The sequence below is a fragment of the Orycteropus afer genome, unplaced genomic scaffold, assembly GCF_000298275.1.
Source record: "Orycteropus afer afer isolate SDZICR_OR568_19922 unplaced genomic scaffold, OryAfe1.0 scaffold00026, whole genome shotgun sequence".
NCBI lineage: Eukaryota > Metazoa > Chordata > Mammalia > Tubulidentata > Orycteropodidae > Orycteropus > Orycteropus afer.
Window position 1 is genome coordinate 13,068,974 of NW_006921613.1, and position 13,240 is coordinate 13,082,213.

A 13,240-nucleotide genomic window follows, 5' to 3' on the forward strand; every position below is an offset into this window, starting at 1 on the left:
AGAGCTGACAAGGGACAAGGTTGTAGTCATTTGTTGGTCACAGCCAGCTACCCAGAGGGAGTGAGTAGTAGGACCTATGGGCTTGGGACCGTGATTGCAGGGGACATCAAGCCCAATTGGCATAACATACTACACAAAACATTGTTCTACATGCTACTTTGGTGAATAGAGATTAGGATCTTAAAAATTTGCAAATGGCCATCTAGATGCAATTATCTATTATCTCTTCTCGTCCAGAGTAAAGAAGAATGAAGAAAACCAAAGGTACATGGAAATAATTAATCTAAGTGACTGGTACACCACACAATCTACAGCCTATATGGGTATGAGACCAAAAGAACTAGATGGTGCCTGGCTACCACTGTCAACCACTGGAAGTGGGACCTATGTAGGAGGTCCTGAATAGAGTGGGAGAACAATAACAATATGGAACAAAACTCAAAATCATTATTTTAAAAAAGAGGGACCAGTTTTGCTGGTCTGATAAAGCCTGATGGAACCACTGAGACTACGGCCCCCAGAGGCGCTTCAGATCTGGAATTGAACCTACTCCTGTGGCTTCCAACCCAACAAAAGACAGGCATATCAGCTGAACATTTACATTAGGTAGATACACTCCTTGAAGAGAACAGTCATGGGAAAATAGAAGGGCTATTTATGCACAGGGAGACAGTTCAGGGGGCAGGAGTGCACGGAGGGAGGGACACAAGGAAGAGGTAACTATGGGGAGGAAGTGGGAGGAGAGCTGTTACATTGTGGGAAATTGTAGTCAAAGTCACGAGACAAAGTGTATGTGAACTGCTGTATGGCAAGTGAATTTGCTCTGTAAACTTTCACCCAAATCACAATTAAAAAAAAAAAAAAAGAAGTTAGGAATGCTTGAATTGCCAAACTAAAATTATGGTAATAATGATGATCATAACAATGGCTATCATGTATTGAATTCTGATTGTGCTCAATATTTCATGCTAATAATCACCCACCCTCTGAAGTGCAGAAGAAGATGTTGCTATTGGAGATAAAATAGCATTCTGGGAAGCAGGAAGGTCTGACTGATTAACCATCTTCTTATCTTCTCAAGTAAAATTTCCAAAGCCTTTTCATAGGTACACACAACATGATGAATTGTTGTTGTTGTTGTTGTTACCTGCCTTCAAGTTGGACCCGACTCACAGCTACCCCTCCATGGGTTTCCGAGGCGGTATCACTACAGAGGTAGATTGCCCAAGCTTCCTTCTGAGGAGTGGCTGGTGGGTTTGAATTGCCAGCCTTCTTGTTAGCAGGCAAATGCCAGCACAGATAATGCCCAATATCAGTCAGTGAAGAAATGCATCACTATTGTTGAAAGTCCTCATTTAAATTTTAATTACTTGTTTCTTGATTATCTTTGCACATGCCCTAATTTCTTTCTTAAGATTTGTATCTGGTATTCACAATTATATGCAGAGCTGGCATTAAAATTTTCTAGACAGGTAGATTTGGTGAATAACTTAACTTTCGTGCATCATTTAAATTTTTGTGGAGGCCCTATTAGGTTATTGTTGACATTAGAATGAATCTTTCACCATCTTGGCCTTTTTAACATTATCCTTCTAGTTGTTTTCATTATAAGTTATGGGGGCAGCACTGTTATGGGTGATTACATGTAAGGGAGTAATATCTCTCCCTTATGGATATTGTAATTGTCTGCAATATCCATCTCATGGTGGCTGGAAATAACCTCAGGGGAACTAATTATTAATCAATAACAATAATCTGTTAATTAAAAATAATATATGTGTTAACACCTAACTCAAAGCTTGGCACATAACATCCACTCAATAAGTGCTGCCTTTCATCCATTTTCCTAGTCTTTCATCATTGATAGTCATATTACAATATTAATCTGTGGTACATAAGTGATACGTATTCCTCTTTGCTTCAAATCCACCACAGAAAAATGAAATTTCTATTCTAAATCTTCTGTAAATATGACATGAGGAGAATAACTGCCAATTCTGACTTTCAGATCTTCTATAATTGCTATATGTGATAAATAGACTACATTAATTTCAAATTAGGATCACACATCTAAAGGATATATATGGGTTTCAATAAAAAGATATATATCCTTGTAGATACACTAGTTTAGTCTTATCAATGGGCTAAAACAGTCAAGAAATGTATCTTCTAATTTTGTGTATAATGTAACTTTAGAAATTGCCTCACTAGTAATTGAATAAAGAGCTCTGGTGGCATAGTGATTAAGGCATTTGACTGCTAACCAGAAGGTTGGTGGTTCAAACCCACTAGCTTCTCTATGGAAGGAAACTAGCGCAATCTACTTCTGTAAAGATTTACTGCCTTGGAAACCCAGTGGGTGTCCCTATGAGTTGGAATTGACCCGATGGCAGTGGGTTTGTTTTTTTCTTATTTTAGTCATTAAATAAATTAATATAGATCTTGGGACAGACTATCACGTGGCCACTAAAGAGAATAAAAAGAGTCCATAATTATTTGTAAGGAAAGAAATTAAAGATACATAGTTAGTTATATGAAAATAGCCAGGTGGAGAAAAGTATACAGGAGCACTTGTGATGTAGTGGGTAAGTCATTTGGCTGTTAATCAGAAGGTTGGCAGTTCAAACCCACCAGCTGCTCCACGAGAAAGATAAGGCAATCTACTTCCATAAATATTTACAGCATTGGAAACCCAGTGGGGTTTGCTATGAATTGGAATCAACTTGATGGCAATGGGTTTGTTTTTTTGGTTCTAGAGGAGCATGCATGACATAATTTTTTTAAAAAAGAAAACTATAAATTTGAATGATTATCAAATTGATAAACAAGAAATGATGGTCAATATTATTTGTTATAAGAAATAACAAATACACACACAAAAGAAACATTTAATAGCAGTTATCTCTGTGAAGGGTTGGGTGGAGAGAAATTTATATTTAGTTTTCACTTTACATACAATTTAAATGTTCTTATCATGTCAATGTATTTTTTTAATGTTATCAGGAATGGGTATTGGCATTATAATCTGATTCTATTTTTCTTCATGACTTCAATATTTATAAAATACAACATGCATTTTAAATGATATTTAATATTATTGATGCGAGGTTTAACTGTATCATCATTTTTCTTGCCAAATTCACATTGCTGGATGCCTTGGTTTTTTAAAAGACTGCCTTTTTATAAGTAATTGAACAGCCCTGGGGCACATAATGAATTGGTCAAAGAAATACCAAATGGTTAAGATTGTCCATCCCCAAAAAATCATGGCTTATATCTTCAAAGAAAAAGAAGTTGCATTCGTTTTCTGGTGTTACTATTACAGAAATACCACAAATGAATGGCTTTTACAAACAGGGATTTATTCTTTTACAGTTTAGGAGGCTAGAAGTCTGAGTTCAAAGTGCTGGCTCTAGGGGCTGGGTGAAGGCCCCCTGACCTTGGGCTTCAGCTCTGCCTCCTATTCCAGGACCACTGGAGCTGGAGGCTTTTTCTGACTCATGTGGCTTCTGGCTGTTAAGGCTGATGAACTCAAGATCAACAAGTAAAATGGCACAGTCCCAAGATTAACAGGCAAAATGAGAGACAACTAGTTCAAGTCCAGGAACAATCCTAAGATCAGCAGGTAACATGGCAGGCCACTGAGATGAAGTCTTGGCCAAATGCAGTATCCAGATGTGCCAAAAGCTAGAGACCTTTCTCAAAACTTCTTCTTATATACTGGAACCAGACCATACCCCAAAGGCAGCTGCTTAGCGGCTCACAGCAGTTGATTGCCAGTATCATCATGGGGACTAACTACATCCGGCTGTGCACAACCATTCAAAACAACTGCCCAGCCAAGCTGACACACACTCTTGATACCATAGAGGTCAAGTGACTACTTCCATTTATTTATGATTACTTTCAGAAGCTCTATCTTCTTTTCTGTGCTCCCCAGGCTTCAAAATCAAGATAGAAATGTGGCCAGGGAGATGCTTTCCTTAGAACATACCAACTAAGAGAGATCAGAAGGGCAGCATTTACACAGGGAGAAAGGTAGGGAGGCAAGAATGCATAGACAAGAAGGACGCAGGGAAAGGGTAACCACAGGGAGGAAGTGGGAGGAGAGCTGTTACATTGTGGGGATTGTAATTTGTGTCACAAAACAAATGTATATGAACTACTGAATGTAGAATGAATCTGCTTTGAAAATTTCACCTAAATCACAATAAAAAGTTAAAATAAAAAGATATAAATGTGAGAAATGAAGAAATATTGGTTTGGATGAATTCTTATTTGAAACCTATCCAGGGATCCATTGAACACTGGACACAGTCAAAGCTAGATAAATCTCTATTTTAAGACGGTGGTATTGTTGTTTGCTGATGAGCCAATTTTGACTAATAACAGCCCTATATAACAGAGCACAACGACCTCATAGGATTTCCTAGACTATCATTTTTACAGGAGCAGATTGTCAGGCCTTTTCTACCACAGACTGACAGGTGGGTTTTCAAAATGCTGCCTTTTCAGTTAGCAGCTGAACACTTAATCATTGTACCACCAGGGCTCCTTAATAGTATATAATTTAACAAAAAACAAAACTGAACTCACTGTTGTAGAGTTAATTCTAATTCATGACAACCCTATGTGGTACAGAGTAGAACTGTTTCATAGGATTTTCTTGGCTATAATTTTTCAGGAAATAGATTGCTCAGCTTCTCTTTTGTAGCACATCTAGGTAGGCTCAAAGTACTAACTTTTAGGTTAGTAGCTGAATGAAAACTGTTTGTGCCACGTAGGGATTTATGCATGTTAAAAACTCACTCCATCGAATCAAATCCCACTCATAACGACCCCTCCTTGGGTTTCCGAGGTGGTATCTCTATGGAACTACATTGTCCAATCTTCCTTCAAAGGGGTGGCTGGTGGGTTTGAACTGCTGGCCTTCTGGTTAGCAGTCAAATGTCTTAGGCACTATGCCACCAGATCTCCCTGTACATTTTAGGAAGCAAAATATTCCAAAAAATTAAAGCCTGAAATTTAAGTGGTAGGTTATGGGGTAAACATCTAAAAACAGGTCATATACAATAAGTAAAGATTTGGTTTGTCATTTTTCTTTACCCCTTTCTTTGTAAAATAAATTAAAAGACAAGGAGTTTAGTCTTCTTTCATTTAGGGAAAAAAACCTAAAACATTCACAGTAGTTCAAGAGCTGTCAGTCATTCCACTTTAAAGGCTTGAAGGGCTCTTGGCACTTGTTCCTTTGGCACAAAGAATCAAGCATGAGTCAGAATTTTGATCTTTTCCTCCCTATACATAGATATTAAACCAGAAGTGGTAACCTTTAGGTGTCAAAATGTTAAAACCCCATTGAGGGAATTGCAACTGATGTCAGAAACAAAAGATGTATAAATTGTTGAATGGAAAACTAATTTTCTCTGTAAATTTTCAAAGCACACACACACAAAGTTAAACCCCACTTTTGTTTTGCTCATGAGCATTGTTGAAGACCAGCATAGCTGACTCAGGTAGGCTATGGGGGCCAGGGCATACTTGAGCGTAAGGTTTCTTCCTTACATCCCACCTTGGAATAAATTCTTAAATGAAATATTTAGAAAATTACATTATTCATGAGATCTTTGAAGTAGAATGTGGTATAGTGTATAGGTAGATAAATACTGTTTCAAATTTGCCATTGTCATGAATGCATCTCTGAAAAAGTTGCTTTTCCTCAGTGAATCTCTGACAGATTATTATTGTTTATTATACGATTGACATCTTTTTAGAAAAATCAAGTATTAGTAAAAACTCTTCCAGGATTTGCAAAAGTATACTCTATGGAACAATGATCCCATGAGATATTTCTTGAATATTATGGTTCCAGAGAAGCATTTAGTATTCTGTTCTTCCATTGGTGATTCACAGTGTACATTCAAATATTACAGATTCTGAGCAGTCACACACACACACACACACACAAAGCTTAAATTTCTTTAACATTGTGATTCTCAATCTTATTTATCATGGAAAAAATTTCATCTTGCACTTATTAATGTTTTATTGGACTAGTATTACATATAGGGAAATATATACATTGGGAAACCAAAAACCGAAACCAAATTCACCACCATTGAATCAGTTCCGACTCATAGCAAACCTGCCTTGGGTTTCTGAGGTGGTATCTCTACCGAAGTAAATTGCCAAGTCTTCCTTCCAAGGAGTGGCTGGTGGGTTTGAACACTCCTAGCCTTCTAAATGCTTTAGCCACTATGCCACCAGAGCTCCTTACACATTGGGAAACACTAGGTAATCCCACTTGTTGGTAATAATGGAGAGACCTTGGGTCCAACTACTTTAGATGATTGCGAAAATCTCAAAGGGAAAACAATGTAGAGAGGTGAGAAACACACACTAGGCCTGTGGCCCAATGAAGCCAATTGACTGATTAGACAATTTCTTATGGGTAAAGATTCTTGCCTTATTGTGAATCAAATTTAAGCAAGAGGCAGGGTGAGAGAAACCATGGGGATGGGGATGGCCTTTTAATTATCAAGAGAGGTAATCCCAATCTTAATTTATAAATGAGACTCCTAAACCCAAAGATATTACATGACAAGCCCAAGACCACCCTGGTGGTGGGTAGCAGCCCTAGAAGAGAACCCCAGTCTTCTGAGTCTGCTGCTATTTTTTGTATCAGCCTACACCAACTTCTGCCCAGTGATAAGCAGAAAGATAATTAACTTATTCAAATATAATTGAATATTAATATTACTATGGGAGCCCCTTGAGACCATAAATTGAAATAGACAATTGGAGACATTTAAAAACGTATTTCTTTTGTGCTTTGTAATTTTACTATTCCTGACATCTTTGAACTGAGGAAATGGAAACCAGTAGAATGTATAAGCAGATCAGTATAGTGGTAAGTGTAGTGGATAATCCAATCCACTGACCATAGAAAACACAAAACTCCCTATAATCTGCTAAAGAACAATAAGTAAAAAAATCATCTAGTTAATATATGATGGGTTTAGAAGTTCTCATGCATCAGTGGTTATTTTGTTTTACTTACTCTGAGGAAGATGTACGCGTCTGGTTAGATGACACTCAAAATATGACTGGGGAAGAGCTGCTTCCTCAAAGTAGAGTTGACCTTAATGATGTGGAGTAAAGCTTTTGGGACATCCATTTGCTCATGGGGCACAACTCAAAATGGGAAGAAATAGCTGCAAACATCCATAAATAACTGGAATGTGCAATGTACAAAGTATGAATGTAGGAAAATGGGAAGTTGTCAAAAATGAAATGGAATACATAAAGATCCATATCCTAGACATCAGTGAGTTGAAATTGACTGGTTTTGGCTATTTTGAATCAGAAAATCATGTGATCTACAATGCCAAGAATGACAAATTGAAGAGGAATGGTATCACATTCATCATCAAAAAGAATGTTTGAAGAATGATCCAGAAGTATAATGCTGTCAGTTATAGGATAATATCCATATGTCTACAAGGAAGATCAGTTAACACTATTATTCAAGCTTATGCACCACCCACTAAAGCCAAAGATAAAGAAATTAAAGATTTTTCACCAACTTCTACCATTTAATATTGACCAAACATACAATCAAGATGTTCTGATTATTAATGGCAATTGGAATATGAAAGTTGGGAACAAAGAAGAATCAACAGCAGTTGGAAAATATGACTTTGGTGATAAAAATGATGCTGGAGATGATATGACTGAGTTTTGTAAGACTAATGGCTGATTCATTGCAAATACCTTTTCCAACAACATAAACAGCAACTATACACATGTCCTTCACCAGATGGAATACAAAGGAATCAGATCGACTACATCTGTGGAAAGAGGCAATGGAAAAGCCCAATATCTGCAGCCAAAACAAAGCCAGGATCTGACTGTGGAACAGACCATCATTACTCATATGAAAGTTCAAGTTGAAGCTGAAGACAATTAAAACAAGTCCACCAGAGCCAAAATATGACCTTGAGTATATTCCATCTGAATTTAGAGACCATTTGAAGAACAGATTTGACACACTGAATATCAATAACTGAAAACCAGACAAGTTGTGAGATGACATCTAGAACACCATACATGAAGAAAGCAAATGTTCATTGAAAGGACAGGAAAGGAAGAAAAAACCAAAATGGATATCAGAAGACACTCTGAAACTTGCTCTTGACTCTACAGTAGCTAAAGTCAATGGAAGAAATGACAAGATAAAAGAGCTGAATGGAAGATTTCAAAGAGGAACTTGAGAAGACAAAGTAAATTATTATAACAAAATATGCAAACACCTGGAGGTAGAAAACCAAAAGGGAAGAACAAGCTCAGCATGTCTCAAGCTGAAAGAACTGGAGAAAAAATTCAAGCCTTGAGTTCTAATATTAAATGGTTCTATGGCAAAATATTGAATGATGCAGAAAGTATCAAAAGAAGATGGAAGGAATACATAGAGTCCCTGTACAAAAAAGAATCGGTTGATTTTCAACTATTTCAGGAAGAGGCATACAATTAAGAACCAATGGTACTGAAGGAAGAATCAAAGCTGCACTGAAGAAATTGGTGAAAAACAAGGCTCTAGGAATTGACAGAATAGCCATTGGGATGTTTCAACAAAGGATGCAGAACTGGAGGCACTTATTCATCTATGCCAAGTAATTTGGAAGACAGCTACCTGACCAACTGACAGAAAGAGATCAATATTTGTTCCCAGTCCAAAGAAAGGGATCCAACAGAATGTGAAAATTATCAAAAAATATCATTAACATCACACACAAGTAAAATTTTGCTGAAGATAATTTAAAAAATGATTGTAGCAGTATATTAATAGGTGATTCAAGAAATGCAGGCTGGATTCACAAGATGATGTGGAATAAGGGATATCAATGCTGATACCAGGATTCAAAATGGAGTCGCATCAGTAGTCACCACACTAATTCACTCTGGGATCTTAGTGCCTGAAAAATTAGGAACAGCAGTTTGAATTAGGGATTCTGGTGCCCTGAACAGCTCACTGAATCAGAGTGTACCAAACTCAGGGGAGTAGGATTAGAAAGGAGAAAGGGACAGGGGAAAAAATAAGAAGAACAGGAGATCTACCCTGCAGAGCACTGAATGGCAGGCGAGAAAGGCTATTGGAGACCTCCCTGGGGGAGCGTTGACCAGCAGGCAAGAAGGGCCATCTGAGACCTCCCAAGGTTAAGGAAGAAGACACACCACACCAGTATACCAGTGACCACATCAACATACCTGTGATCACCCCAAGGATCTACCTTCAGGACCTGCTTTTATTGGTAACTTGGGTGGGCTGGGTGTGACCGGGCACATCCAGCTCCACTGAAACCCAAGCAGAGGGACCACTGGTGCTGCAAGAGGGCTGGCCCAGAGAGGAGCTCTTGCAGCAGATCACTGAATGGACTTGGGGCAGCTTTTTGGCACTGAGGGGCCCGCACTTAACTTTGTCAGTAATCTGGGTCCACTGGGTGTGAGCAGGCATTTCCCTAACTCCAGCACTGCTGAAACCTGAGTGGAGTAATCTTTGGCGCCACAGGTGGGCAGTCACAGAGAGGAACTTCTGCAGCAGATTGTGGTGTGGGCAGGTGCCACAAGTGCACAGGCCCTGGGAGGAACTACCATGGTGGATTGCAGAGCTGGGCAGTTGTCTTGGGTCGGCTTCCTGGCACCAAGGGACCTCGGGAGCAGGGTTTTTGTGTATGTCTGAGCCTGGCAGAAAGTGGTGACCCCCTAACAACTGGAGTCTTTGCTGAACTTGAGCTGTGGACCTGTGAATAACAATACAATGTTATCATTAGCAGCCCACTCAAAGCCCTAGAAACTGCCCCTAGCAACATGGAGCTTCCCGTCTTTCTCTCTTCTGCTCTCACCTTCCCTGCCAATACCCTCACTCATCCAATAGAAGAAATCACATTCAGCCAGCATAATACCTCCCAGTTCAAATTCTAAACCCTCTTTACCACAGAGACCTATATCAAAATTCCACACAGCTATTCTGTCATCACAAAGAAAACTGCAGAGCAACCCACATAACTGAATTAATAACCAAAAAGTAAAATAGACCAGGCCCATCTTTTCAAAATATTAAATCATAAAACCAAGACAAAACAAATCAATACATAACCAACAGTTAGAGACAACTTCAAAATATCTAGGGAACAACAGGCAAACTCAAATAAAAAAATTAAAACAATAAAAAAAAAAAAAAACAGGACAAGGCATTAGAAGCAAAACCACAAAGATCTCATTAAACATGGAGGAAGAGGAGGCAATAGAATTATCTGAGAAGGAATTTAGGAGATAAGTTTATAGAGCTTTACAAGAGCCTAAGGAAACCCCAAACAGAAGCAAGGAGAACATAGACAGTTCCTTGGAAGAACTCAGGAAAAACATTCAAGAACAAAATAACAAGATTAATGCACAATCAGAACTCATACAAAAATATCAGTTAGAAATCCAGAAGATGAATACCAAAATTACAGAATTACACAACACAGTAGAAGCACAGAAGAGTAGGACAGAACTGGTTGAAGAACAAATATCTCAACTAGAAGACAAATTCTGGACATCAGCCTGTATGAAGAAAAGTCAGAACAAAGATTTAAGAGAAATGAAGAGAACCTAAAAGTTATATGGGATGACATGAAAAGAAACAATATATGACTTATTGGAATTCCAGAACAAGAAGAAGCGAAGAAAACCACCAAGAAAATTGTGGAAGACCTACTAACAGAAAACTTGCCCCATATCATGAAGGAAGAAAAGATATTTGTCCAAGAAGCTCACAGAACCCCACACAGGATAGATCCCAAGAGACGAACACCAAGGCATATTATAATCAAACTTTCCAAATCCAAAGACAAAGAAAAAATTTTATGAGCTGCCTGGGACAAAAGAAATATTACTTATAATAATCAAACAGTTAGGCTGAGCTCCAATTACTCAGTAGAAACCATGCAGGCAAGAAGGCAATGGGACAGTATATATAAAACACTGAAGGAAAAGAACTTCCAACCAAGAATCCTATATTCAGCCAAATTAGCCATCAGATATGAGCACAAAATGAAGGCATTCCCAGAGAAACATACATTAAAGGATTTTGTGAAAACCAGACCAACCCTACAAGAAATGTTTAAGGAAGTCCTTCCAGGAGAGAACTCACAACAGAGATCAACAAACTCAGGATATGTGACATAAATGCTAAAACCAAATCAGAAATAGAAACTCAAAATAAGATCATAAAACACTGTACACTAAAAACCAAGGAAGTCATTCAGCACACGACAACAACAACTAACCTAGAAGAGGGAATAAAAGTTCTAGGTACAAACTTCCAAATGGAGAGGAAAACAGGGCAATGTCTTCACAGAATTCACTGTTCTAAAAATGTAAAGACAAGAATGTACTCCAAGGCAATCACAGAGAAAATTAACAATTCCCCTAAGCAAATCCAGAAGGAAGGAAAACATATGGGTTTAATAAGCACAAAAGCAACAATAAAGAAGAAAAGAGAGGAAGCATTTGACAACAAATCAAACTCAGCACAGAAAAGTATATAGACCAAGGAAACATCAACAACAAGCCAAAAAAAAAAAAAAAACCCACACACAATAGAATGATAGCAATCAATTCATATCTATCACTAATTACACTCAATGTGAATGGACTAAACACACTATCAAGAGAAAAAGAGTGGCAGACTGGATAAGAAAAGAAGACCCATCAATATGCTCCCTACAAGAGACTCACACCAGACACAAAGATAAAAACAAATTAAGAGTTAAGGGATGGAAAAAAAAATATATACCCAGCCAACGGTAACCATAAAGAGCAGGAGTGGTGACATTAATTTTTGATAAAATAGACATTAAGGTGAAAAACATCACAAAAGATAAAAAAAGACATTATATGATGCTGAAAGGGTCAACTGACAAAAACGTTACAATAATAAATATTTATGCACATAATTAAAGAGCTCCAAAATACGTGATGCAAATATTAACTGAATTAAAAGGGACAATAGACAACTCTAGAATAGTAATAGGAGATTTTAACACACCACTTTCAAAGAAGAACAGGTCAACTAGGAAAAAAAACTCAACAAAGATACAAAAGAACTCAATGATACAATCAACCAACTCAACCTCATAGCCATATGCAGAATATTCCACCCAACAAAAGCACAATTCACATTCATCTTCAGTTCACATGGATCCTTCTCCAGAATAGACCATATGTTAGGACATAAAACAAGCCTCAATAAATTAAAAAGCAATGAAATACTACAAAGCATCTTCTTGGACCACAATGCTAAAAAATTAGAAATTAATAATAATAGGAAGATGAAGGAAAAAAAAATCAAACATGTGGAAGATGAACAACTCACTGATCAAAAACTATTGGGCAATAGAAGAAATAAAAGTTGAAATTAAAAAAAAAATCTTAGAAACAAGCAAGAATGAATCTACATCATACCAAAACCTATGGGACACAGCAAAAGCAGTACTCAGAGGTCAGTTTATAGCAATAAATGCATACATTAAAAAGAGGAAAGAAACAAAATCACTCTAACTCAACAACTCCAACAACTAGAAAAAGAACAACACAAGAATCCTCCAGTATCTAGTAGTAAGGAAATAATAAAGATCAGAGCAGAAATAAATGAAACAGAAAACAAAATAAATAAATAAAACCATAGAGAAAATCAATAAAACAAAAAACTGGTTCTTTGAAAAGATTAATAAAATTATTACACCATTGGCAAATCTAACAAAAGAAAAGAAAGAGAAAATCCAAATCACAAGAATTGTAAACAAAAAGGGTGTCATTACCACAGAACCAACTGAAATAAAAAAAGATACTGACAGAATATTATGAAATACCATACTCAAACAGATTTGAGAACCTAGAAGAGATGAACAAGTTTCTAGAATCATAAGATCTACCTAAAGTATCCCACTCAGAGTTAGAATACTTGAATAGACCTATAACAAAAGAAGAAATTGAGCAGGTCATTAAAAAATAAATAAATAAATAAAAATAAAAAAAGCTTCCCACAAAGAAAAGTCCTGGCCCTGATGGCTTCACTGGACAATTTTACCAAATATTCAAAGAAGAGTTGACACCTATGCTACTCAAGCTACTCCAGAACATAGAAAAAGATGGAATACTCCCAAACTCATTTTATGAAGCAAGCATAACACTAATACCA